The sequence below is a fragment of the Ictidomys tridecemlineatus genome, chromosome Y, assembly GCF_052094955.1.
Source record: "Ictidomys tridecemlineatus isolate mIctTri1 chromosome Y, mIctTri1.hap1, whole genome shotgun sequence".
Classification (NCBI taxonomy): Eukaryota; Metazoa; Chordata; class Mammalia; order Rodentia; family Sciuridae; genus Ictidomys; species Ictidomys tridecemlineatus.
In genome coordinates this window covers 22,713,914-22,737,914 of record NC_135494.1, presented here as the reverse complement: position 1 = coordinate 22,737,914, position 24,001 = coordinate 22,713,914, and the positions used below count along the sequence as shown (strand labels likewise).

General features: G+C 52.6%; 1 long non-coding RNA gene across 1 annotated transcript; it reads right to left on the bottom strand.

Moving 5' to 3' along the window:
- Positions 1–392: 392 nt before the first annotated feature.
- Positions 393–2,325, bottom strand: LOC144372109 (uncharacterized). The gene is made up of 2 exons (XR_013432157.1): positions 1,987–2,325; positions 393–1,173 (listed from the first exon to the last, which is right to left on the bottom strand). It is a non-coding gene; the product is annotated as an uncharacterized LOC144372109 (long non-coding RNA).
- Positions 2,326–24,001: the final 21,676 nt, after the last annotated feature.

The following is a 24,001-nucleotide window of genomic DNA, read 5'->3' as shown; positions in this document are numbered from 1 at the left end:
GGATGGGTCCTCCTCCTCTTCGCCCCTCAACCCAGACCTGGGAAAGCCTGGAAAGGAGAACCTCCCTGTGGCCAGGGCCAGCCGGAGTCCTCGGGCAGCCCTCCTACCTCCTGCGTGGGAGTCCACCGCCACCCAGAGCCAGCAGCGGCCCCTGGGCCTCCCTCTCCCCCAGGTGGACTCCGGCAGGTCGCAGGGCCTGGAGTGGGCCCCTCGGGTGGCCCTGGGCTGTGGGGTGGTTGTCCTGGTCGGCTGCTTTCTGCGGGGGCTCTCTCAGCTCCTTGCTCTCACCTGTGACCCAGCCAAGGGCAGGCCCCCAAGCCCCCAGCAGCAGCCTCCCCGGGAGGGAAAGCAAGCAGGAGAGGCCGGGGAGACGTCAGCGCGGAGGCTGTAAAGAAACTCGTAATAATTTTAATCAGCAATTCCCTCCCATTTAAAACCCAAAACTCTGCTACTTAATCAAACGTCATGCTTAAGCCACATTTACCTCCTTGAGAGAAAAATGAACAATGGCAGCTCAATTTGGCTTTGGATGGGTTTTAAAAATAGTCGAGTCTGTGAAGGCCATTAGGTAAATGGCCTCGGAGAGCCTCGGGGAGGGCCTCCCGTGGGGCCGGCCAGCTCCTTTGTCGAGAAAATAGGAAGGCCAGAGATGAGGCGACCGGCCCACCCTGCCACGGTGGACGGTGGGCCTGGCGTGATGTCTCCCAGGTGGGCACGGCCAGCCAGACGGGCCAGCGGAGCTGCAGGCTGCCCGGCATGCCGGGTCCTCTGAGCAGCTGGCCTTTGTGCCCGCGGAAGCGGGTGGGTGTGATCAAGGGTGCATGCGTGCGTGTGAAGGCATGTGGTGTGCATGTGCGTCGAGAGGGAGCATGCGTGTGTGTGTGCATGGGGGACGCATATCCCCAGGTTGTGTTTTTCATTTCACAATATATAAAACAAATGGCCATGTGGTCATCGAGTCGGTGGGCACTGCCTCGAGGACAGCTGGCCGAGAGCCACCTCGGGAAGGTCCAGCCAGTCCTCCCCACCTGCCCAGCAGTGGAGGAGCCGCCAGCCACGGTGCGGTCCTTCCTGGCCGCCATCCCGTGGTGACTCCTGCTGCCACTTGTCCCTGTTGTTGGTCCCAGAAAAACACTTCATCTGTTATCTCCTTATTCCGGGGACCCCCAGGACCTGGGCGTGGAATTCAAGGGGCCTGTTTAAGCTTGTTTGGGGGATAACAGCATCTTTATTTTTGCTAACCTCAGTGAACTCGATCATGTCCTTCCCTAAGTGTGAGTGACAGATGACAGTGGCGGGACAGTACTCGTGACAGTCTGACCTCGAAACCACGGCCATCTCCACAAGATACTACAGGACCTGCAGGTATCTCCACTCATCTTGGAATCAAAACTGTGGTATTTTGGGATCTGCCAATTGCTTATTTAATGCATTAATAAAGAGGAAAGCTCACTGCCCTCCGCAAGTGTGTGCCCTTAATCTTCCTGGGCCCTGCTGGGGATGGAACCCAGGGCCTCTCTCGCATGCTGTGCACACACACCACCCCTGAGCTGCACCACGCCCGCTAGGCTGATCTTTTGATAATTCATTTTGATGTCAGTGTCTATGATCTTGTGTGTTGTAATCTGTGCACTTAAAATGTTCTGAAACAGGCTAGCAGCTTCCATGAGGCTGTGGACGGGGTCCCCAGCACAGACCCAGTCAAGCCTGCCCTCCCCCAGCCCAGCTGGCCCCAGACTGTCAAGCCCCGCTCTTCCGGGACCATATTATATTCCAGCTGCTGAAAAGGCCTGTCAGTGCAGCACCCGGCTTCTGCCACCGCTAGGTGGCAGCAGTGCGGGCACTGAGCCTCTGCTGGTGCCCCTGGGTCCAGCTTGTTCTTGGCAGGACCTCCTTGTCTCCCTGGCCGCTTAATAGAATCCCTTCAGATGAGGGTTCTGGGGGAAGAAGACCCGGGAGATCTGGGCACACAAAGTGCTGACTCACCGCTGTCTGTCTGGGGTGACTGGCACACAGACCACAACAGTCACACTGTGTGGGAGGTCAACTCCTTCAGTCCTTGCAAAAATCCCTATGTCGAAGGAAATAGGAAACCATCTTACAGATGGGGAGACTGAGGGTCTGGGAGGTGAAGATAATGGACCCAGGACTCCAGTCAGTAAATGTGCACCTGGTCTACCCATGTCCAGGCTCCTCCCAGCATGCTTCAATGTCACCCGCCACTTCCTAGAAATCTTGGTAGGGCAGCAGGTGGGTCCCTCCTTCCGGCTGGATGCAGGCTGGAAGCCTCTGGGTGAGAGGCCTCCTGGGATATGACAAGTCCCAGCCCAGCTGGTCTGGCTCTGCCTGCCCACTGGCTGCCCCTCCCAGGGAGGCCTCACCTGCAAAGCAGGCTGTGCTGACCGATCCCTCCTGTGTGCGGGAGCGCAGGGGGAGGCCCTAGCTAGACTCTCCTTGTGGTCCTGGTCTGGCTTCTCCTCTACTGCATGTTTCAGTGCTCAGCCTTGATTTCTGAGACTCCTGATTTTGTATTTCCCCCAGCAACATGGAGAGTTGGAAGTAGGCTCTGTCCAAACAGTTCGAGGAGCTGGCAGATCCGGCCTTCCATGGACGGTTATCTCTGACAGAAGGGACCCTCAGAAGCTGTCAGCCTCTACTCACACTCTTGCAGATACAGCTCCCTGGGGTAGACACCAAGGAAGCCCTGGGGTGGGGAAGGAACTGGTGGAGAGTCGAGGAGGCCCAGGTTCCCTGGAACTCTTGGTGGCTCCAGAGTTGGGGCCTGGCCAGGCAGCAGCTGCTGGAGAGCCAGGAGGGCTGCCCAGGGACTGTTGGATAATCGGGTCAGAAACACTAAAGCTCCAACCAGGAACTCAGCGAGTCGGCGGCACACGCAGCCCTAGAACGAATCGCTAGCAGGACCCAACCCAGCCTCCTCGGCAGCCTTCTGCGCAGCGCTCGCTCGGTCAGCTCCCGCGGGACGAAACTTTTCGCACAGCCCCCGCTCCCCGCTCCACGCGTCAGTCCTCCCTCGAGGACGCCTCCTCCCCAAATCAGCGCTCTGAGTCCACTGGGCGTACTCCTAACCGGGTCGGAACTGTAACTGCTTCGCATGCCATCCGGTTACCGTGGCAACACCATCCGGCGTCGCCAGCGGTCCAATCGGAGCCTGGGGCCTCTCTCGAGCCTTTCCAAGGTGGGGACCGGGACAAGGCCGGGAATGGGAACGGGGGAGACCCAGGCCCCCCCGGCAGAGTCGCCCAGGCTGGGCACAGACCCCCCGCGGCGAGCAGCGCTACAGCGAGGCGTGGTGGTGAACTAGAGCCGGGGCCGGCCAGGGGCTCGGGCTCCTGTTCGAGGGGCGGGTAAGGCGGGTGACGTGAGCCGGGCCGGGTGGGCTGAGTTGGGACCGGCTCGAGGAGGCGGGGGCGACCGCGTGGAGAGGCAGACGCGCGAGGGAGGCGGCCGAGAGGCGCTGGCGGCTCTGCGGAGGGCGCGGTGGGCGCGGGCGGCGGGGCCCCGGGATCCCCGCGCGCCTCCTCCGCGCGGCGCGGCCGCCGCGCGTCCCCACGCCCCGCGCTCCACGGCGCCCTCGCTCCGCGCGCCTCCCTTGCCCGCCTCTTGCCAGCCTCCGGGCCGTGGCCGTCTGCAGAGCGAGCGCTCAGACGGAGCTCCCGGGCAACTTGAGCAGCGCCGGTCGGCGGCGGAGCCCTGGACCGAGCCCCCTGACCCTGAGGCGAGTGAGCGGACTCTCGTCCGCCGGAGTGACAGTCGTCCAAATCAGCGGTCAACGCCGACTCTTCGGCGCTGGGCTCCGGCTGGAGGCAAAGCCGCGCACCGCGAGACTCGTACCGCTCGTGGCGGGGCTGCCGGCCTCTTCCCCGCCGCCCGGGAGGGCAAAGCCGCGCCTTTTCAGACTCTCGCTTCGCAACTACAGCACCCGAACGCGCCCCGCCTCGCCGCCACCTTCGCCTTGTCGCCCCTGGAGGGGGCCACAGCCCCGCGCCCCAGCCAGAGGATGTGCGTCCCCGCGGGCCGGCCCGCTTGAGCCATGCGCCCCAACGGCGGCGGCGCGCCGGCCGGCATGGAGCCCCGCGCGGCCGCGCTCTGACTCGCTGTGCGCCCCGCGGCCGGCGGGCGGCGGGCGGCGGCGGACCGAGAGCAGGAGACCGGCGCCACGGGACCGCGACTGAAGCGAGCGGGCGCGGGCGCCGCGCAGATGGCCCGGGCGAGCAAGGTCTGAGGCTCTGCTCCCCGAAACGTGACCATGTGGATTCAACATCTTTAAGGACTCAGGTGAGCAACCCGGCTGACAACACGGTGCGTGTGGGTATGTGGGTGACGGGCTGGGCTGAAGCAGCGCTTTCCTCCATGTTGCAAATAAAGAGACATCCCCCCCCCCCCCCCCCCCGCGCGCTTCCCGAAAGCGGCCAGCTGGGCGCACCGGGGCGGTAGGGCGGCCGCTTGGAGACCAGAGCCCCGCGGCCCCGCAGGGAGCGGCCGGTTTTCCTAGATCCCTTGTGTCCCAGGGTCCGGGCAGCGGCGTTCGCCCCAACAACCTGGGCAGCGGAGCTGGCCGGGTGCGCCCGCAGTTGCCGGCGCCAGCAGCGCAGTGTCCTGGCCGGCCGCCCCAGCGCGCCTCCTCTCCGGAGCCCAGGGCGAGGCATGGGCTGCTGGGCGCGGCGGCGGGCGCAGAAATCGGGGCTTCTAGGAAAAGCCAGCGCTCCTGGCTCCCGGGGAGAGCGCTGCAGGTGGAGTCGGAGGAAAGCTGAACCAGCCGCTCCACCCGCCCTTCTCTCTTCCTCTGGGCCCGGGACTGAACCGGAGCCTCCTAGGATCCCAGCTGACGACCCAGCTGTGTTTGGGTGACCTCCGAGCGGACTGTTGCACACAGCTGGCGGGCAACTGAGACTGGAGAGCCCCGGGTTCTGGGGGAGCAACAGCAGGCAGCCTTCCGAACCACTCACATGCACACAATCCGCGTGGGTGAGCCAGGGTGCTGGTCTGTGTCCCCGACTCCAGGGCCCGCTCAAACAGGGTTCTAGCCCAGACACTGTGACGGGAGCTTTCAGAAGGACCCTTCTCAGCAAACTTTGCCCACCCACCCGGGTACTCTGACTCCATCGGCCCCTGCTTTGGGGGCCCCAGGGCCAACCAGAACGCACTTGTCCCCTTTAGAGCTATCTTCTACCCCTCTCACTCCAGCCAGGGTCTCCTGCAGAGCTGGTGCTTTGGGGTCCGGGATGGAGCCCAGAGCCAAGAGGACTTAAGGTGGAGGCGGAGAAAACCTGCTTGCGGTACTCGAGTTTGTCCACTGGGATGCACTGCGCTCCCGCGATGGGGCTGAAGGGGGTCAGCAGTTGCTAGAACAGGCTGCCTCCGCCGCTCCCACCTGGCGTGAAGCTGGGGGGAGTGGGGCAAAGGGAGGGAGGACGAGTGCGCGTCCTGATTTTGAGAAATGGAAAGGGGACTAGCCTGCCAAGGGTTTTCTAGCTACCCTTGATTTATGAGTCGATTTGGCACGCAGGGGTAAATGCTGTTTAACACATCTCATGAAAATTGACAAATGTTCTCATTGGCATCCCTTTGCCTGTCCACGGGACTTAATTGTGGCAGTGGGATTTAAGAGGTTAATCATGAAGCTGATCCTGTGAGGTGCTGGTTGTTGCTGGGCCTGGATCAACTGATTGGTGTGCTTGGGCTAGATAAGGTTTGGGCTTGGGGTGTCGGCAAAAGGGAGCAAGGACAGCTTTGCCCAGATGACCCGGATCCAGGTGCCCTGCCAGCCTGCAGTATGCGCTTCAGCTCTGGATTGTCCCGGGTCTCTGCCAGACCCCATGGGCCTGGTGAATGACCAAACAGTTCTCCACCCTGCCCGGCAGTCGCCTTTAGCTCCTGAATGCTTCCGGAGCTGCCTCCTGCCACTAGGTTGCTGATGGCAACTTACTTGAACAGGCTCAGGCTTTTTTTTTTTTTTATTGCTAAGTTACTAGATTGAAAGATGAATACATTTTGATAAGGGAAGAGGAGAACAAATATTATGCACAGAAACCTCTCTTTTGATTCAAAATTCTCTAAAACAATTCCTTTACAGCATCCCCACCTAAGAGCTTCCTGAGGTTTTGCTTTCAGAAATAGTTCTGTTGGTGATTTTGAAGTATGACCTTTAGTTTTTCCCCATCAATGTGAGCACGGGAGATATTCTGTAAATGTGCCTCTACGGATGAGCCGTCACCTCTCCACGATCTTGATGGCAGAGCTCTCGGTCATATTTGCTAGTGCCGACTCCTGGCTAGGGTGAGAGGCCTGAGCCAGGGGGTCTGGTGGCTGCACATCTCTCTGGAGGCACAGGGGCTGGGAACAAGGGTTTCTTGCTCACGATCTGGAGGTGCACTTTTCCTTTCCAGAAAGCCCTGGGCCTCTGCTTGCAGGTTTGCTGCCTGGCTCTCCAGGTGAGCACTGAGCATCTTGCTACCGAGCTTGGAGGCTGGTTCGGACAGGTAGAGGCTGAACCTCCCGTGGAGGCCACAGAAGACAGTGCAAGCTCTGCCTGGAAGAGTCTCCTTTAACCTGGGGGAGGGGCTTCTCAGCTCCAAGGCGAAGTCTGGGCTTGGTTATTTCCTTTTGTGTTGGAGCTGAGCTGTACTTGGAGCCTTGACTTTTTAGGAGAGAGAAGCAGATGGAGTCTAATCGATCTACTTTTCTGGTTGTTTTTTTTTTTTTTTTTTTTTTTTTTTTTTTTTTTTTTTTTTTTTGGTGGTGGTGGTGCTAATTGCATCCAAATGCAAAGCTACTTCCCAGCACAGGGAAGGGCAGCCCTTGAAGGAGACTCTGGAGCAGCAGCCCAGAGGGTGTGCTTACTCAGCAGGCTACCCCGAGTTCTGAGTTTGGCTGCCTGGTGGCAAGTGGAGCTTCCCACGTCCATCCCAGCCTGCTCAGGACTGCGACCCCTTGCAGAGGGCCCGTGCTCACTCCCAGGCTGTGTGCCTCGGGGTTACTCGTCTCTTCTCACCCCCGAGGCTCCACTGCCTCTTTCTCTCTGGGCCCCGGGCATGTCTAACCATATAATTCGGTTCATCAAGTCCTCAGTGTGCCTGCTGTCATGTGCCCGGGCCTCCCGCAGGGACCCGCGGAGCTGGCTCACACTGTCCCTAACTAAAGTCCCCCAGCAGCTGGAGCTGAAGAGCCCGACGGATGGAGTCCAATGCTCTGTCCACAGCGCCGCGCCCCCGGTGAATCCTGGCTGGTGCCGACTTCCAGCTGCTGCTACTAAATTGATTGCCACTGGAATCTGTGTAGTGTCAGCCTCTGTGACACCCATCAGGGACAATAATGCTCGAATAAATCACAAATTTAGGAGGCAGCTCAAATCTTCAGCAACATGAGTCCGTTCTCCTTAAGCTCGGCCCTTGTTGGGGATCTGCGGTCCTGCTGGGGAGCGGGGGGGGGGGTGGACCCCTCCCAGCCGCCTCTGGTCTCTGTTGTCTATTTATTTTAATCACTTCGTCCTTTGCCTCTGTGCATTGGAGAGCGAAGCAGGCCAGGCAGCACAGGAGCTGAGCTGAGATAGCTCTGCGCCTCCCTGGGGCGTCTGTCTGTGGGTCCCTGGAGAAGGATCAGCTTGCTTTCCCCTCTGTGTGCCTCAGCCTTCTGGCAGGGGTGGCTCTGGGGATAGCCGTGCCCCACCCCAGACACATCACCCTGGTCCCAGCCTCTGTCTCTGACACAAACTAGGCATGTGGAAGATGTGGCTCTGTGCCCCCTGTGCCCTGTGCCCCTGAGCCTGGGTGGGAGCCCACCAGACACCTGGAGGGTGTGGAAGAAAGCTGCTCCCTGGGTCCCCATGAGGTGGGTGGGCCCAGAGCTCAGCTGCAGTCTGCACGGAGCCCGGAGAGCCAGGGCTCCTCCCGGGGGTGGCGTTGGAGTCATCTGCTTTAAATACGGAGCTGCCAAGTTTTCTTCAAAGGGTTACAAGTCAGTAGAGACCAAATTGATGTAAAGATTAGCTTGGAAAGCCAAATATATCCTTGATCTAGATTTCCACGTTTGAAGTCTGGCTTGAGAGGGCTGCTCCTGCCCAGTGCCAGTCAGACAGGAGGGGGAGGCGGGAGCAGGGGCTCGCTGGGGCCAGAGCAGACAAACAGGGTGTGCCTGACCCTGCTCTTTGTTCCTGGGAGACCCCTTCCAGGAATTCAAAGGGGCTGGTGACTCATGAGGCCACCGAGTGGGGAGCGGTGGTTACATAACTCAGATTAACTCTCAGTTAATCTGCTGCGAGCAGCAAGTCGGGCCGGAGTGTGCCCATGGCAGAGTCAGGACTTCAGGGTGCCCTGGGCCCTCTGGATTCCATCCCTGTCGGGGCTGTGGCCAGACCCAGGTGGAGGAGGGCAGCTGCTACCCCTCGTCAGGGCCACGACCTGAACCCCACCATAACCAACCAGGGGTGGTGGGTGCTGCTTCAGTGCCAGATCGCCAAAGCCCCTCCAGGACTCAGGCAAAGACGGGCCTGTCCTGCTGCTGGGGAGCTTGGCACCTGCCTGATTGTCGATGGCCCGAGGTAACTAGGACAGGCAGGCACAGAGAAGTGGCCTGAGCGCTATGCCACCCCTCCCTCACCTGCTGGCCAAGAGCTCCTCCAATGACAGATGACAGGACCAGGATCCTACAATTGGTCCCTGGGATCTTAAAGTTGGTGAATATTCACAGTAAAACCAGAGGAGCCCCAGGGGAGCACAGTGTGCCCCAAGTCGTGTGTCTGCAGAGGACCTAGGAGTTCCGACAGCTGGACGGGAGGCCCAGAGAGAGGAATCAGGGCCGTCTGCATCTGTGTCCAGGTGGGAGCTCTGGAAAAGGCCACACCTTTTTTTTTTCTTTTTTCCCCTGTGGTCTGGGGATGGAATCCGGGGCCTGGCACATTTGCAGCAAGCTCTCTACTACGAGCTGCATCTCCAGACCAACTTGGTTTCTTTATCATCCCCCAAAAGTCTGGTGGCTCAAAGCTGAATTCTCCTGTGCTACACATCCTGTGGCCTGTGCCTTCTGAGCTCACCCTAGACTGCCCTTGTGTGGTCTGCTCCCTGGAGTTCAACTGTTCATGGTGCTTTCCTTTGGTACAGGCCCAGGAGGGGGGCCAGGCGGGACCCCACCTGTCTGCCTTCCCGTCTTTGCCAGCCCTGTGGGCAGTTCCCTGAGCCAATGGGCTCTGCTGCCCATTGTCCTAGGGAAGTCACGCTGCTCCCTGACTCTGCTGGCCTGTGACCTCTGGGGCAGCTCGAAGGGGTCGCCACTGCGGCAGCAGCAGCAGGAACGTGAACCTGGCTGTGAGAGCGGGGGCTGTGTTGGTTGGGAACGCACAGGACCTCGGTGCAAGGCTCCTGTTCTACCCTGGAGCAGAGTGCAGGGTCCCGGCCAAGCGTCCCTGTGGGCAGTGCCATGGAGGGTCTGGCACTAGGAGACGCTGGGGTGTCTGTGGACGGAAAGTGTGTTGCCGTGGCACAGTGCCCCTGTTTCATCGAGTCACGGGTTGTGCCCGGCTGCGCACGGAGATCCAAGAATGCGCTCGCAGCCTCAGGCTTGGGTGCTCTCCTGCCCCAGATAGAGGCTGGCTCTTCAGCCTGGCTCCCTGCTCCGTGCTCTCAATCCTACCCACAGCGACGGCTCCTGGGGCTCGAGGATTTTGTCACGATGAGAGTACAGAGGTGCTCAGGAGAAACCATGCCACCAGCTCTGCCGTCATTGTCAGTTCAGGAGGAGTGACAGTGTCAGACCTTCAGCTGCCTGGAGGGAGGGGGTGCCGTGGGCGGGAACGGGGGGGGGTGCGGTGCAGGCCTGGCTGTGGGTGAGGGAGCAGAGCTGCTGCTGGCCGTGGCAGAGGGGGCGGAAGACCCTGCCTGCAGCCCTGGTGGGGACTGGAGCAGTCGCTGCCCTGGGGAAAGGGGTTGGAAGCAGGTCAGTTGCCTCTGAGAGAGAGAGAGGCCTCAGCTTCCATCCTGGGCAGGGAGCGCTGGGTGTGTGTGTCCGACCTGCTCGGGTTTTACTCTGAACTGCCGGTTCCCGGGCCCCGCAGGAGCCTCAGAAGTCACTTTGGACAAGGGGCTGCCCTCCATGTCCCCCGTCCTGGGGACTGGCCTCTGCTCTCAGCCTCATCCTCCCCTGCGTTCTTCCTCGGTGCTCGGGTGGGGGCACCCACCATCCTCAGCAGACGCACGGCAGACGCACGGGCCAGCCGGTCTCTGCCCTCAGGGAGGGGACAGTCTTCCTCCCCGGGGAGAGACCAGCACTCCCTGCAGACAGAGACACAAGCCGTCGGTGCTTCCCAACTCTCAGGAGCTGCATGAGAACACAGATGGAAAAGATTGGAAATGTGTCTAATCTAACCCAATCCCACCCAACTGTGGTCATTTCGATGTGAACCCAGGAGAAACGGTGTTATTGGGCTTGAGTGTCCACTGTCCCTCGCTGCCTTGGGATCAGGTGTGTGACTTATTCTTAGAATACATCTGCGTTTCCGGTTTCCTGATTGCCACTCGGGACTGGTGACTGTTGGGTCAGTTCAGACATTTCCGAGGGAAACCCAGAAGCGGTGTCTTTAGGACCAGTGATTTCTTGAGACACCCCCGAGTGTCTGCCTTCAGCACTGTCCCTGTCCAGAGTGGGCACTGGAGGCCACCAGGGCAGCTTCCTTCCTTATCCGCTGGGGTGACTGTGAGCACCCGTGCTATCCAGGGTGTGCCAGCACCAGAGCAGCACAGCAAAGGGAGCTGTGGCTGCTATCTTTGAGGCCTGTGGCCCAGAGAGCTGTGCCAGCTGAGCATTTGCACCCTCTGGGCACCTCTCCCACCAGTGTGTAAGGAGCATAGCCGCAGGGTCCTGGGGTGGGGGGTGGAAGACTGCTCAGTGTAATAGGCTTCCTGAAGTCAGGAGGGAGGGGTCAGGTGGCTGACAGTGAGACCAGCAGGTGCAAAGGTGGGTCAGAGGCTGGGCTGGCTGCCAAAGGAGAGCTGGCCTCTCAGAGGGCACGTGTGCTCCCCTGGGCATCGCAGGCAGCACTGGGCCTGCACTACACAGTTCCTGAGTGGATGCCCCAGGGGTCAGATGTCCCAGGGTCTCTGAGCTTCATCTGCACAGGCTCAGCTTTGTCCTGTCCCCTGCACCCAGCACGTCACAGAGGCCCAGAGACTCCCGTGTGGGGCCTCCAGGAGGAGGAGACTTGGCAAAGGGGCACAGAGGCCTGGTTTGAATGTCAGCTCCTGAGAGCCTGCGCCAGGAACTTGGTCGGGCACTTTTTTGTACGTGTGAGTGTGCCCGTGTGTTGTGTGTGAGTGTGTGGGGGGGCAGGTGAGCATGTCGTGTGAGGAGCTGGGGTCTGGGGATGGAATCCGGGGCCTGGCACATTTGCAGCAAGCTCTCTACTACGAGCTGCATCTCCAGACCAACTTGGTTTCTTTATCATCCCCCAAAAGTTTGGTGGCTCAAAGCTGAATTCTCCTGTGCTTCACATCCTGTGGCCTGTGCCTTCTGAGCTCACCCTAGACTGCCCTTGTGTGGTCTGCTCCCTGGACTTCAACTGTTCATGGTGCTTTCCCTTGGTACAGGCCCAGGAGGGGGGCCAGGCGGGACAGGACGGGGGACTCGCTTCTTTCCCCACCCCCAACACGCAAGTGGCACCAACTCTCCCCGATGCTATGAGCTGCTTTTGCTGGGGACAAGCCTCTATGCTGACCTCTCCTATCCTTCAGCTGGGCTGCCCTGGGGGAGGGGAGGGGAGGCAGAGGGGAGTGTCCCAATCACTCTCCTTGCTTCATGTCTATGGAAGAGGAAGTCTGTCTGGGGCCTTGGTAGCCTAAGAAATTCATAGCAGAGATCCCCACATCCAACCCAGAAGGGATGGAGAACAGGCTTTAGGTTAGAGGAGGGAGACAGTAAAGAGGTGTTCAGAGGAAGGAGAAGCTGGCTGTTGTATTCCCCCACTCAAGGTCATGGCACCACTGGGCCATACACCATGTCGGAGGGAAGCAGTCCCTTTGCTGGTCTTTGGAATCATTGTTCTCAGGAGGGCAGCATTTGGAATGTGGCTTCCATTCTCAGAAGCCTGGTTCACATAGAGGCAGGCTCCACCAACGCAGAAGCGTGGCTCTAATGTGGTATCCGTGCTGGTCAGCCTGTCCTCACTGTGGCCATACTTGAGAATCCTAGGCCTTTTCTCTGGGTTTCACAACTTTCTCTTTGGTTGTGCACTGAGGCTGTCCATAAAGCTCTAGTGTGTGGCAGTGGACAGCTCCTCAGCCCTTGCCACAAAGGCATAGACTGGGAGAGAGAGAACAAGGCTGGGAGAGAGGGAGAGAGAGAAAGACAGAGAGGAGAAGGAGGACCTCTACTTGGAGAATGAGGATTCAGTGGAGCCAACAGGGACAAGGTACTGTTGCACAGGGCGCACCCCTGTTTAGGTCTTCCTCCAACCATGCTCAACCTTTCTTCCAGTCCCTCCCACCCCCCAGTAGTGGATTTATCTTGAGTGAGAATTTCATGTTGACATCAGAGGACTCACCATCCAATGCTTCCCTCCAAACCCACCTGTGAAGATGGCTCATGTGGGGTCTGAATCTTCGGCACAAGAGCCTTTTTGAGAGATTTCAGATGCAAACCCTAGTGGTGTGCTTTGGCAGATGCAAGAGGACCTGGGATGTTTTGGAGTCCAAAGCCTTTGGTAATAACAGACATTAGGTCTGTTGAAGTGCTCTGCCTAGTTTTTCCTCAGGGAGGACTGTGGAGGCTGTCTTGTTGGTATTGGTGCTGAATTGGAGAGCTCTCAGGGGTGTGGCTCAGTTCGTTTCTGGCACAGGCTCTCAGATGTTGGGGTGTCCCAGGGAGCACCTCCTGAGCCACTTTATTTTGTACACCCCTCTCTCCCCAGAGCTGAGGATTCCAGCGCAGGCCAACGTATTTTACGCAAAGAACCCTCACACAAAACCCAACTTCGTGCTGAGGAAAAGGAGCCTCTCCCAAAAGAATGATGAGTGGATCCAGCCTCAACCTCTCTCTCGTCCTGCAAAGAAGGCTCCAGCCCTCCTGAGGATGCTTGCAAAACCATTCTGCTGCTGTGTGCCTGGGCGGGGCTGAGGCAGCCCATGAATATTTACATTGATTACTATTTGCTTCAAAGTTTGAATCTATAGTTTGCCATTGTCTTTGACCTTGTTTAGTAACACAGTTGTTACTCTATCCTGTATTTGTTGTTCCACTAATATATTATTATTTTAAAATATATATGTTTTTGTTACCTGATCTACTGTGATGATTTGTTACCTGATCTACTGTGATGGTTTTTGATCAAAATTGTGCATTTGATGATAATGAATGCCATGCATTTAGGAACCTGTAGACTCTAGACAATGAATGAGTGTCTACTGTTGCATGGACTGGTCTGCAAAGTCCTGTAGCATTTGAGCTTGTGTGAGGGCTTCATAGGGCTTGCAAAAAGTCCAGGTCAGATGGTCCTGCATGAAGCTTAGCTCCTAGTGGTCTCCTCCACAGCATAAGGGCCAAGGAGAAACCCACTTCCACACAGAAGATGGGAAGCTACCTTATGAAGGTGATCGTAGGTGTGGGACCCTCTTGCTAGGACCCTTTTTCTATTGGGCCAAAACTGTGCTCTGAATGTGCTTGCTGAGAAGAGCTTGGAATTTCCTGATTGAAACAGTTCATGCAAGCTGCTTCCACTTGCAGGAACAAAGTGTGTTCTCGTTGAGCACTTTGGGGTGTCCCAGGTTGCACTAGAGTTTGTTGGAAGCACTTGTAATGATTGGCATTCACGGTTTCACATTGAAGCCTCTGTGCCATCTGTCAACCACTGATGGCTGCAAGTGGGTACCCTGCCTTTCAATGAGTTTTCTGAAAAAGTAGGAGTTTTGAAGAACTGATCTTCTCAGCATTCCCCTTGCCTTCCCAAGTTGGGTGATGTAAATTATACAGGCTTCCTTGGGAACACACATTTTATATTGAGCTGGAATTGGACTCTGGATGCTATTCCTAAAAATAGCTAGGGAATGGGAGAATGGAAGCTGTTTGCTGCAAGCAGTTTCAATTTGCTTTGTTGATTAACTTTGTTGTAAGTGAGCACATGCTATTTTTTTTTCTGTGGACCTAGAAGAATTCAAAACTGCTTCTTACAGGTGACAGGCATTCTTACACATTGAAGCCTCTGTGCCAATGATAAAAAAACTGTTCACTCATGTGGGCACCTGCACTTCAAGTGAATGTTGTAAACAAGTGTGACAAATGGATGTCAGTGAGACTTTGGAGAACTGATCTTCTCAGCTGGTCCTCTTTTTTCCTGAAAGTTGGTGATGCTAGATTCAAGAGAACTCTTTCCGGCACCCTTCGTGTTTCATGCATGAACTGTGCTCTGAAAGTTCTTGAGGAGAACAGCTTAGAAGTGCAGAAGTGAAGCTGTTTGTTGAAGCAGCTTCAAGTGGCACAAGCTAACTTGTTCTCAGTGAGCACCTGGGGATTTTCCCTGGTTGAAGCAGCGTGAATGAGAATGGCTTCTCAGAGCTGGTAGGCATGTTTGCATTTGGCAAACTTTGCCATCTGTCACCCAGAGTTCCTTGCATGAAACCTACATTTCCAGTGTTTTCAGAAAGGTGTGATGAGTGGGTTTCCATGGAATTTTTTGGAATTGATCTTTTCAGGCACTCCTCATTGCCTTCTTAAAATTGTTGATCTTGGTGCAAGGGCTCTCTTGTCAGCCAACATTGTATTTTGGGCCTGACCTCGGCTCTGAATGTACTTGCTGTACTTCCCATCTTTCCTCTCTCTGGTCCACTCCTCAGATTTCATCCTCCTTTCAATAGGGCCTCATCCAGGAAGCCTGCCCATGTGCCTCCCACTTGATTTCAACTTCTCCAGTGCACTTATTGTCAAAGCAGGACTCCCAGGAGAGAGTGCTCTCCATTCTGCACACTGAAATTTCTCAGCAGGGAGGACTCCTCCATGATTGGATGGCAGGGCTGCAATCACCTGGAAGGTGGAAATAGGAGGCTGGTGGTGTTCCTAGCCAGGATGCTGGTGACTGCAGTGCATTTAATCTATGGCCCTCAAGGAGGTTTATGCTGCAGATTTGTGTACTTCTGCATCTGTATGCACACAGTTTTTCATGTGGGGAAAAAAGCAATGTTCTCAAAGTTTGCTTTATATTATACTCAACTGGTAATTTACAAACCCCAGTGTCCCATCTTAGCCCAGAGCCATTCCATCAGCCCAGGGCCAGTGGGTGGTCCAGCGGTCAGTACTATGCACAGCTCCCAGGTGGCTCCAGTGTGTAGCTGAATTTGAGAGCCAGTGTACTGTAGGATTTGCCCTTGAGGTTAGAATTCATTGACTTCCTCTTATGTCATTTCACTGGTTCAGGATATTTTTTGTCTCATGAACTATTCTGTGAAATCTTCAAGTTAGCCATCTCTGGTCATTTCTTCCCTTTGATGGCACCTGGTTCAACAGCTTGTTCTTGGGTGGGGTCGGTCATGGGCAGTCGTGGGTCACAGAGAGGAACAGGAAGACCATAATGTGGAATGGTGGTGTAGAGAGTAAGGGTGGGGCCAGAGCCCACACTGTGGTTAGGGTAGGGAAGGGATCTGAAGAGACTACCTTGACAGCGAGCTCTGGCTGCAGTTAACCAGGAATCAGGGCCTGGAAATGGAAGCCATGACAGGGCTTCTGACTAGAAAGGACACATCTTTCTGGGCTCAGTTGGAGGTCCATCGATGCAGAGGAAAATATAGAGGATGCAGGAGAGGGGATGGTCTAGATCACAGAGCAGCTCCATCATCATATCTTAGACAATGGATTATTTTCTTCCAGTTGTTGTTAAATGCTAATTCATTCACATGTTATATTCACATCCACCTCGTCCATTGGAAAGGCCGCTCAACCACCACAGGCAGTGGTATCTTGGTGGATGTGTGCATTCTAAAAGGAGGTGAGGTTGGCGCCAATAGAGTGTGTGGGCGCTCAGGCATTGGCAAGCTTGCTTTGGAGAGTGAATCCTCTAAATGTTATTGGGCTGTTTTTGAAAGATCGTGTGGTTTGGCTAGACCTAGAATGCTTCCACACAATTTAGCATGGTGTATATTTTAGAGAGCATGATCACTGAGGGGCAGGTTGCTGGTGTGAAGCCGTGAGCATTAACATCTATCAAGTTTCTCACCTGGAGTTGACTACCTACAACTGGTGACAGTGTTTTGCTCCTACTGAGCAATACTGAACAAGTCTCTGGGCCAGTAATCCATTGCTGAACTACATCACCAACAAAAAGACACTGAGTGAAGGTGAGGACCTGAAGAGCCCGGGAACCACCTGACAGCAGCCCTGAAGTCCTGAGCTCTGGCACATCATATGCCAACTCAACTGGGTATCAACCTCTTCCTGGGCTCATTAGAACTGTGTGCTTCAACTTTCAGAAGCAAATGCAGAATGACAGAATCTTCTCTGAGGACACTTTTCTAAGTCTTGTTTGCAGCACGTGTTCTAAGTCTTATTTGCAGCATGTCTTCACTGGAATGAGTAGTCATTTGGCATTCTGTTGTACTTAAAATTTCATGAGATTCTACTCCTACTTGGTAGGTTGTGTGAAAGTGTCTCGGCCTGAATGCATTTTACATCCCAAAATATGGCTTGTCTTTTCTCCTAAACCTATCAGGGCAATCAGAGCAGCCAAGGAGTACTATAAATTCAGGCACAAAATGGCCAGATAGACTGGGATCACTGTGTATCTTTCTAGAACCTTCTTTCATGCTCTGGCTTCCCTGAGGTAAAGTGTGGAGACTCTGTGACCCAGATTTGTTAGCAAGTAGTTTTCTTGGGAGGTGAGTCTAGAAAACTCCAGGTGGGAACAGGAAGTGATTAGGAACTGGAAGACAGGGTGTACCAGCCAGTTGTTGCCACTGAGTGACTAAGCACAGTACTGATAAGGAGTGCTGGGGGTCCATGTAGATCATGCTACTAGTAGAAGCCCTCCTACAGGGTGAGAGAGCTGGGGTGTTCTCCACCCACTCCTGTCAGCCATGACGGGAAGATGTTGCTGGCCTTCACTGTAGGCAAATGGGCCATGGTGTTGGGGGCTGGAGGTCAGCTGGGGTATGAAGAAATGGCATAGTGCTGAACAATGTCATCCAGCTTTGAATCCCCAGACTGGGATCTTTAGCAGGGCAAGGTCAGAGACTGTGCTCAGTGCAGCGTCTACTTCTCAGCATAGTGCCAGGCACACAGCAGAGCTTCATCAATACCCGTGGAATGCTCTTGCTCGCCCCAGCCCTTCTCTAGGCCTCTCAGCTGGGCTCTGTCTGCTGATCCTGGCTGTTCTACTATATTCAGCTCTTGCTTCTTCGTATTTCGCTTTTCTGAATTATGTCCTCTTTTTCCACACTCCTGTGGTCACTCTTTCTCTACACTCCTGTGGTCCCAAATGGCTGTGTGGCAGGGCTGTGGCAGAGAGATCTCATTACTACCAGAGATGGAGTTTTTAAGCCAAATAAGACACGTGCTCTGCTGCTAAGGATGGTCTTCAGCATAACGTGAGGTAGAAGGTTTGAAATTAGGATTGTCCTCCCAATCTTAAGGCATGTAATCCCTGTGTGCAGACCAGGAAGTTCCCTGGGAAGAAAGGCAGGTATGGGTTTGGAATCAGAGACCAGCATGAGAAGAACACTTTTACTGCTTACTGGACAATGATCTTGGGCATGTTCTGTAACCTCTTGGGACCTCAGTGTTTGCATATCTGAAATGGGGATAGTTGTATGACTGACTTCAGGAGGTGGGTAGAGAGAATCCTAGAAGTAGAGGAAGAAAACACACAGCATCTGTGAAGCTCCCCGCCCCCACCTTTAGTCTTTCCATGATTTTCTAAGCATGTGTTGATTGACTGTTGGTTACAGCATGCCTGCAGATCTACCTGAGGGCCCGTCTAATTTTGCCCAGTTGCCACATTTGCAAGGACACCTTCTAATAGAATCGGATCTAGGAAGCTGGGGTCCCTTTGCAGAACATACAGGATCCACAGCAAATTCAAGCCCCTGAGACAGAGGGCTTCTGCTGTTGTCCTCATGTCCTCATGGGCACTGCAATGCCTTTTTCCACTGATGTTCATTGAGAGCCTGGTCCAGGCCAGGCAGGGCTCCCTCAACACAGGTGACTTTCCCCCTCCCCTCGGGTCATTTGACAATGCCTAGAGACCTTTTGAGTTATCACAAGTCTGGGGTGCTGGTGCAAAACTCAGGTAGAGGCCATGGGTGCTGCTGAATGTCTACACTGCATGAGGAAGACCTCTACAGACTAAGAAGGATATGGCCTGATGGGCCAAGGGCGCCAAGATGAGGAACCCAGTGTGGAGTACAAGCACATGAGCTTGGGTGTGTTCAGGTATGGCCTCGGGGCTTGTTTCAAATGTGGCTTCTGTCAGTGCAAAACTCCAGCACATCTGAGTGGCAGCATTTCTGACAATCTCTGAACAGCAGTGTATTCTGAAATTTTTTTGTATACATATAATTTTACCCATTTTCACAATTATTTGATAGGTGTCATGAATGTTTTAATTGTTAGAATTTGTGTGTGTGTGTGTGTGTGTGTGTGTGTGTGTGTATGAGGTTTGGAAACAGGGCATAAATTTGGCCTTCTTCATGGGCCATATTAGTATACACAACTGCTAACAGATGCTTAGCAGTAATTATAAGTCACATTTCCTTCCTTTAATCTTTCCATGAAGATGTGCCTTTTATGTGTAAAAACAAGTGTTTTCAAAATTGACTCTCTGGACAGATCTTTGGGCTCAGGTGTCAGTGTTCCAAACTGTGCCAGAAAACACCAAATCTGATTTTACAGACTGGGCTGTCCATAGCTCTGGCCTCCAAATTCATTCCCCTTCCTGGCTGAACAACCCATGAGACTTGCCAGAAAGGAAGAGCCATGGAAGACTTTAAGGAGGACAGCCACAGGATCCTCTTTGCTCCTAGCCTCTTGAGAAAATAATAAAAACAATCACATCAAGCAAACACATGGTCTAGAACCTTCTTCTGTAAATAATTAGTATTTACCATATTGATATGTGTGCCGTGGTCCAAATTGTATTTCAGAGAGAGAGAGAGAGAAGAGAGAGAGAGAGAGAGAGAGAGAGAGAGAGAGAGAGAGAGAGAGAGAGAGAGAGATTGTGTGTGTGTTTGATTCTGAAGAATCAAAGCCAGAGAACAGAGATAATTCTATTAGCTGCATCTGGATAGCACTTGGCCTCCTTTCCTAGCAGGGAAGGACCTGAAGTCAATGGCAGAGCTTGTTCATGGTGTAGCCAAGTTGTCTCTGCAGCATTTTCAATGCTAGAGCATCTGTTCTGAGAATTTTAGTATAGCACCTAATTTTTTTATCTTTGCAGGAACTTGCAGATGTGGGTGTTGAATGAGGGGTATCCATCAGAGGAGAAAAGTTCTTGTTTTGGAGATGGGGAATGTCTAAAGGCTTGTTAGAATGAGTGAAATGAGGTCACTTAAGACTTCAATGAGAGATAGCAAAAGCAGGGGTAGGAGATGGGGTTATGGCTCAGAGGTAGAGCACTCACCTCACATGTGCAAGGCCCTGGGTTCAATCTTCAGCACCACATAAATAAATAAATAAATAAATAAATAAAGTTATTAAAAAGAAAAGCAGGGGTGAGGGTGGATATACAACAAGCCTCTGAGATGTTCTTTCCATGTCAGGAGGTAGCAGGACATTGGAGCAATGCCTGTGCATCCACTGCTCAGTTCCATCTTGGGGGCAGACCCAGCACTGCAAGCTGATGAGGAACAGGACATAGGAAAGCCATTTACTGCAGATGACACGATTGAGCATCTGGCTCATCCCAGAGGATGGGGGGAGGCAGATGCAAGCCAGGCTTGGAGGACCCCATGGAGTACCACCAGGTGACCAACAGCCAGTTCAAAACTCTATTGTTCCTTAGAAAACTTGGATTAGAACCACCATTTGGCCCAACTACCCCACTCCTCGGTCTATATCCAAAGGACTTAATATCAGCATACTGTAGAAAGGCAGCCACATCAATGTTTATAGCAACTCAATTCACTATAGCTAAACTGTGGAAGCAACCTAGATGTTCTGCTGTGGATACAAAAATATTGTCCTATATAAACACAATGGACTAATGTTCAGCATTAAAAGAAAATATAATGATACCATTTGCAGGTAAATGAATGGAGTTGGAGACTATCATGCTAAGTGAAGTAAGCCAATCCCATAAACCCAGAGGCTGAATGTTCTCTCTTAAGAACTAGATGCTGATCCAAAATGGGGGGGAATGTGAGAAATGGAGAAATTTTGATCAAATGGGAGGGAGGAGAGGGAAGGATGTATGGGGCAGGATAGATGGTGGAATGAGATGGACATTATTCCCCCAGGTACATGGATGAGTAACATAGGGTGCAATGCTACATCATGTCCAATTAGGTAAATGAAATTTGTGTTGCAATAGTGTACAGTGAATCCAAATGCATTCTTCCCGGGGTCCTGCCCTAGCGGGGTCCAGGGAATCCTGAACGATGAGTGGCATCGGCGAAAAGATGAGACAGGAGTCGTTCCATTGGAGCAATCTCCAGAGAGAGATGCAGCTTTCTCTGGGTCATCTTTTATTACAATTTTTCTCATCATTATAGATTCAGAATACGTCATTGATTATATAATTTAAAACTTTGCCGAGACATGACATTTCCTTAACCATGATTGGGGGTACAAAAAAATGTAACATTAATTTACATTTTTCCAGGATATGACCTTCAGTTGTGTAATTATTAAAAGTACAGAATCATTAATAAAATATGTCACTTATTTACATTTTTCAGGTTTTCCCAAGATTTACTATTTTTCCCGAGATATGTTATATTCTTATTAACTAATGCCAAGCTACGAAACCAGACTCTAAGTCTCTTAACCAATCATTAACCTAAAGTACACTTGTACTTTATTTCTAATCTAAAATTCCCATCTAAAAAAGTCCCTTTAAATCTTATATTTAAAATATCCTAAAGTTTATGAAGCATGTGTGAGGCCCTAGGTTCCATCCCCAGTATCAAAACAAATAAAATAAAAATTTCAAAGCCATATACCCTTTGGAAGATGGAGGTGTGGATGTGGCAAGCCGTCATCAGGGCTCACCCCTTATTACACATCAGAGAATTCATACTGGAGAGAACCTTGGGGTGTGTGTGTCGAGGGTGGAGCCATCCCTTCAGAAGCCAGAGAGCTCCCCCTGCTGGTTACAACCCTGGAATGTGGACCATGTGGGGAGCCTCTGCTGGCTCTTCTGCTCTTTGTTATACTGGATAATTTGTAGAACAGTCACCTTTTAGGCAAGTGGGTCTATCAAGCTCCTAGTCTACCATGCTAGAAGTTAGTATTATTAAGATTTTTGTTTTGAGATGGGATCCTGCTGTTTTGCCCATGCTGGTCTTGAATTCCAGCAATCCTCCTGCCTCAGTGTGTGGGACTACAGGTTCATGCCATTGTGCCTACCTCTAGAGCAACTCTTTGAATTTGGTAAAACTGAGAAAACCCACTAGTATAACTCAGAACTCGGCATACATCAATTCTTCACCCCAGAGAAAAACCCTGGGAGCTGAAGGAATGTGAGGAAAATTCTTTTCAGATTTGAAATCCACCACATGAGCTGAAAGGAAGCTGAAAATGGCCTGCCCGGTGCCTTCTACCTGCGGAGGCCAGTGTTTAACTGTGCCTGTCCTTGGTCACCACATCCTGTGGATCATGGGGACGGGTGTCACAGGTGCCAGAGTGACAAGGCTGAGCAGGTGGACAGCCATCAGTGACCTAGCCCAGCCATGATTAGGCTAAGGAGATGGATCTTTAGAGAGCATTGCCCTGCAGACCTTCCTGGGCTGGCCTCCTCCCGTGGGTTCAGCTGTAGTTTGGGGATGAGACTGAAGGCCCTTGACATAGGACACCCTTTGTCCTTGTTTCTCTGTAGCACATTACCTTCTCTGTGAGGCCACAAGTAGTCTGTATCTGAGCAAGAAGCAATTCCCATTGCAACTGCATGCTACTAGATTTGGAATTTTTGGAATGAAATCTTCTTTTAAGATGAAAACCACTAAAATATGGCTGTCATAAAAAATAAAAACCTCAAAAACATTATTCTAAATGAAAGACGGCAGATATCAGAGTCCATATTATATGGTTTTATCCTTAGGAAATGTCCAGAAAAGGACATTTTTCAGAGACAAATGAGATTTAGTGGTGTCCTGAGAATGGCAAATGAGAGTGAGCACAATGTTATGGGGACGGGGGGGGGGTTCTAAAACTGAATTACGGAGATGATTTAATGTTTTGGTAAATTACTAAATCTCTAAAGTGTGGAGAGCCACAATGAATGACCACACCTTCCAGAGGTTCTCTGGTCTTGTGATAACCATTTAAGTAATTTTCTGTTCATCATCTCACCACTCTTATCAGTTGCTGAAGGTCATGTCTCATGCTTCCTCTGAGAAGGGAGCTTCCAGTGGGTTCTCACCAGTTGGGAGTTACTTTGAAAAAAGAATTTGACTTTCTCACGTTTTCTCAGTGCACCTGGCTGATTTCATATTTTTGTACTAGTTGAAAAGCTTTCCTTCTAGAAAACTGCCAATTAAACTTTTCCTTAGAAAAATGTAATGGTGCCTCCTGTTTTTCAAATTCAGAAATAGATTAGCATAGTTTCATCTTTAGGATAGTGTGGTGTGTTTTTTTGTGTGTGTAATAGAAATTGAGTGCTTTTAGATTTTGCACTGTAATAGTTTCTGATGCCAACTGCTCAGAATTGGGATAAACTTCATGGGTTAAAAACATGGTAGTTTACAAGGCTGACCTCACAGATTGAGGAGTCCCCAGACCACCTTCACTTCTGAGAGCTGGCTACAAATTCAGGGGTCCCCACTACCCCTGTATGTTAGATAACTCACTAGAATGATTCTCAGAACTCAGGACAAAGGGCTATGTTCTTGTTGCTTGTTTTTGGTACCAGGGATTGAACCCAGGTGTGCTTAACCACTGAGTCACATCCCCAACCCAACCCTTTTTATTTTTCATCAGAGACAGGATCTCTCTAAGCTGCTTAGGGCCTTTCTAAGATGCTGAGTCTGCCTTTGAACTTGAGAACCTCCTTCCTCAGCCTCTGGAGTCACTGGATCATGGATATGCACCACCATACAATATTACATTGTCATCATAAATTTAATGATAGCTAAAAGAGACCCAGTAGTACCAGCCTAAGGAAGAGATGCAAATTGTGCAAGGTCTAGGAACTTCCAAATGCAAAGCTCCTGTCATTTCCCAGGAGCACATTAGGCTACCTGCACACTTATGTGTGACAATACACAGAGTACTGCCAACCAGGGAGGCTCACCTGAGCATCAGTGTCCAGGGTTTTAATTGGACTTTCATTACACAGATATAGTGGATTCTATCCTTGACCCCTCAGTTGAACCCAGTCACCAGCCCCCTTCCTTTCCCTAGAGGATGGACTGATACCACATGGCTCAAAGCCCCAACCCTTGAATCATTTGGTTGGTAATTCTGGCAAGGCCAGGCTGCCACTCTGCATATCATGCATGGTCCAAGGGCTCTCTTGTTGCTCAGGAAATTCCAAGGAACCAGCAACAAGGATCGGCCAAATACTTTATTACATAGCACCCACCTTAAAACAAATCAGTCAAAAATCCTTCTTCACTTATTATTCAACTAAACATGTACCGCAGTCTGTCTGGGCCAAATAACTGGGAGGTGACAAGCAACTTGAAGGTTGAAGCAGGAACTGCTTCATTTCGGGAAAACTCAGCGGGAACTGAGCTGGAACTCAAGATAGTGGGCACCCAAGGTAGTAAGAGCCACTTTATTGCAGAACCTCAGAGGTATACATACCTAACTGATTACACACAGCTCAACTGAATTAGCATTATCTAGATACAACAGTCAGCCA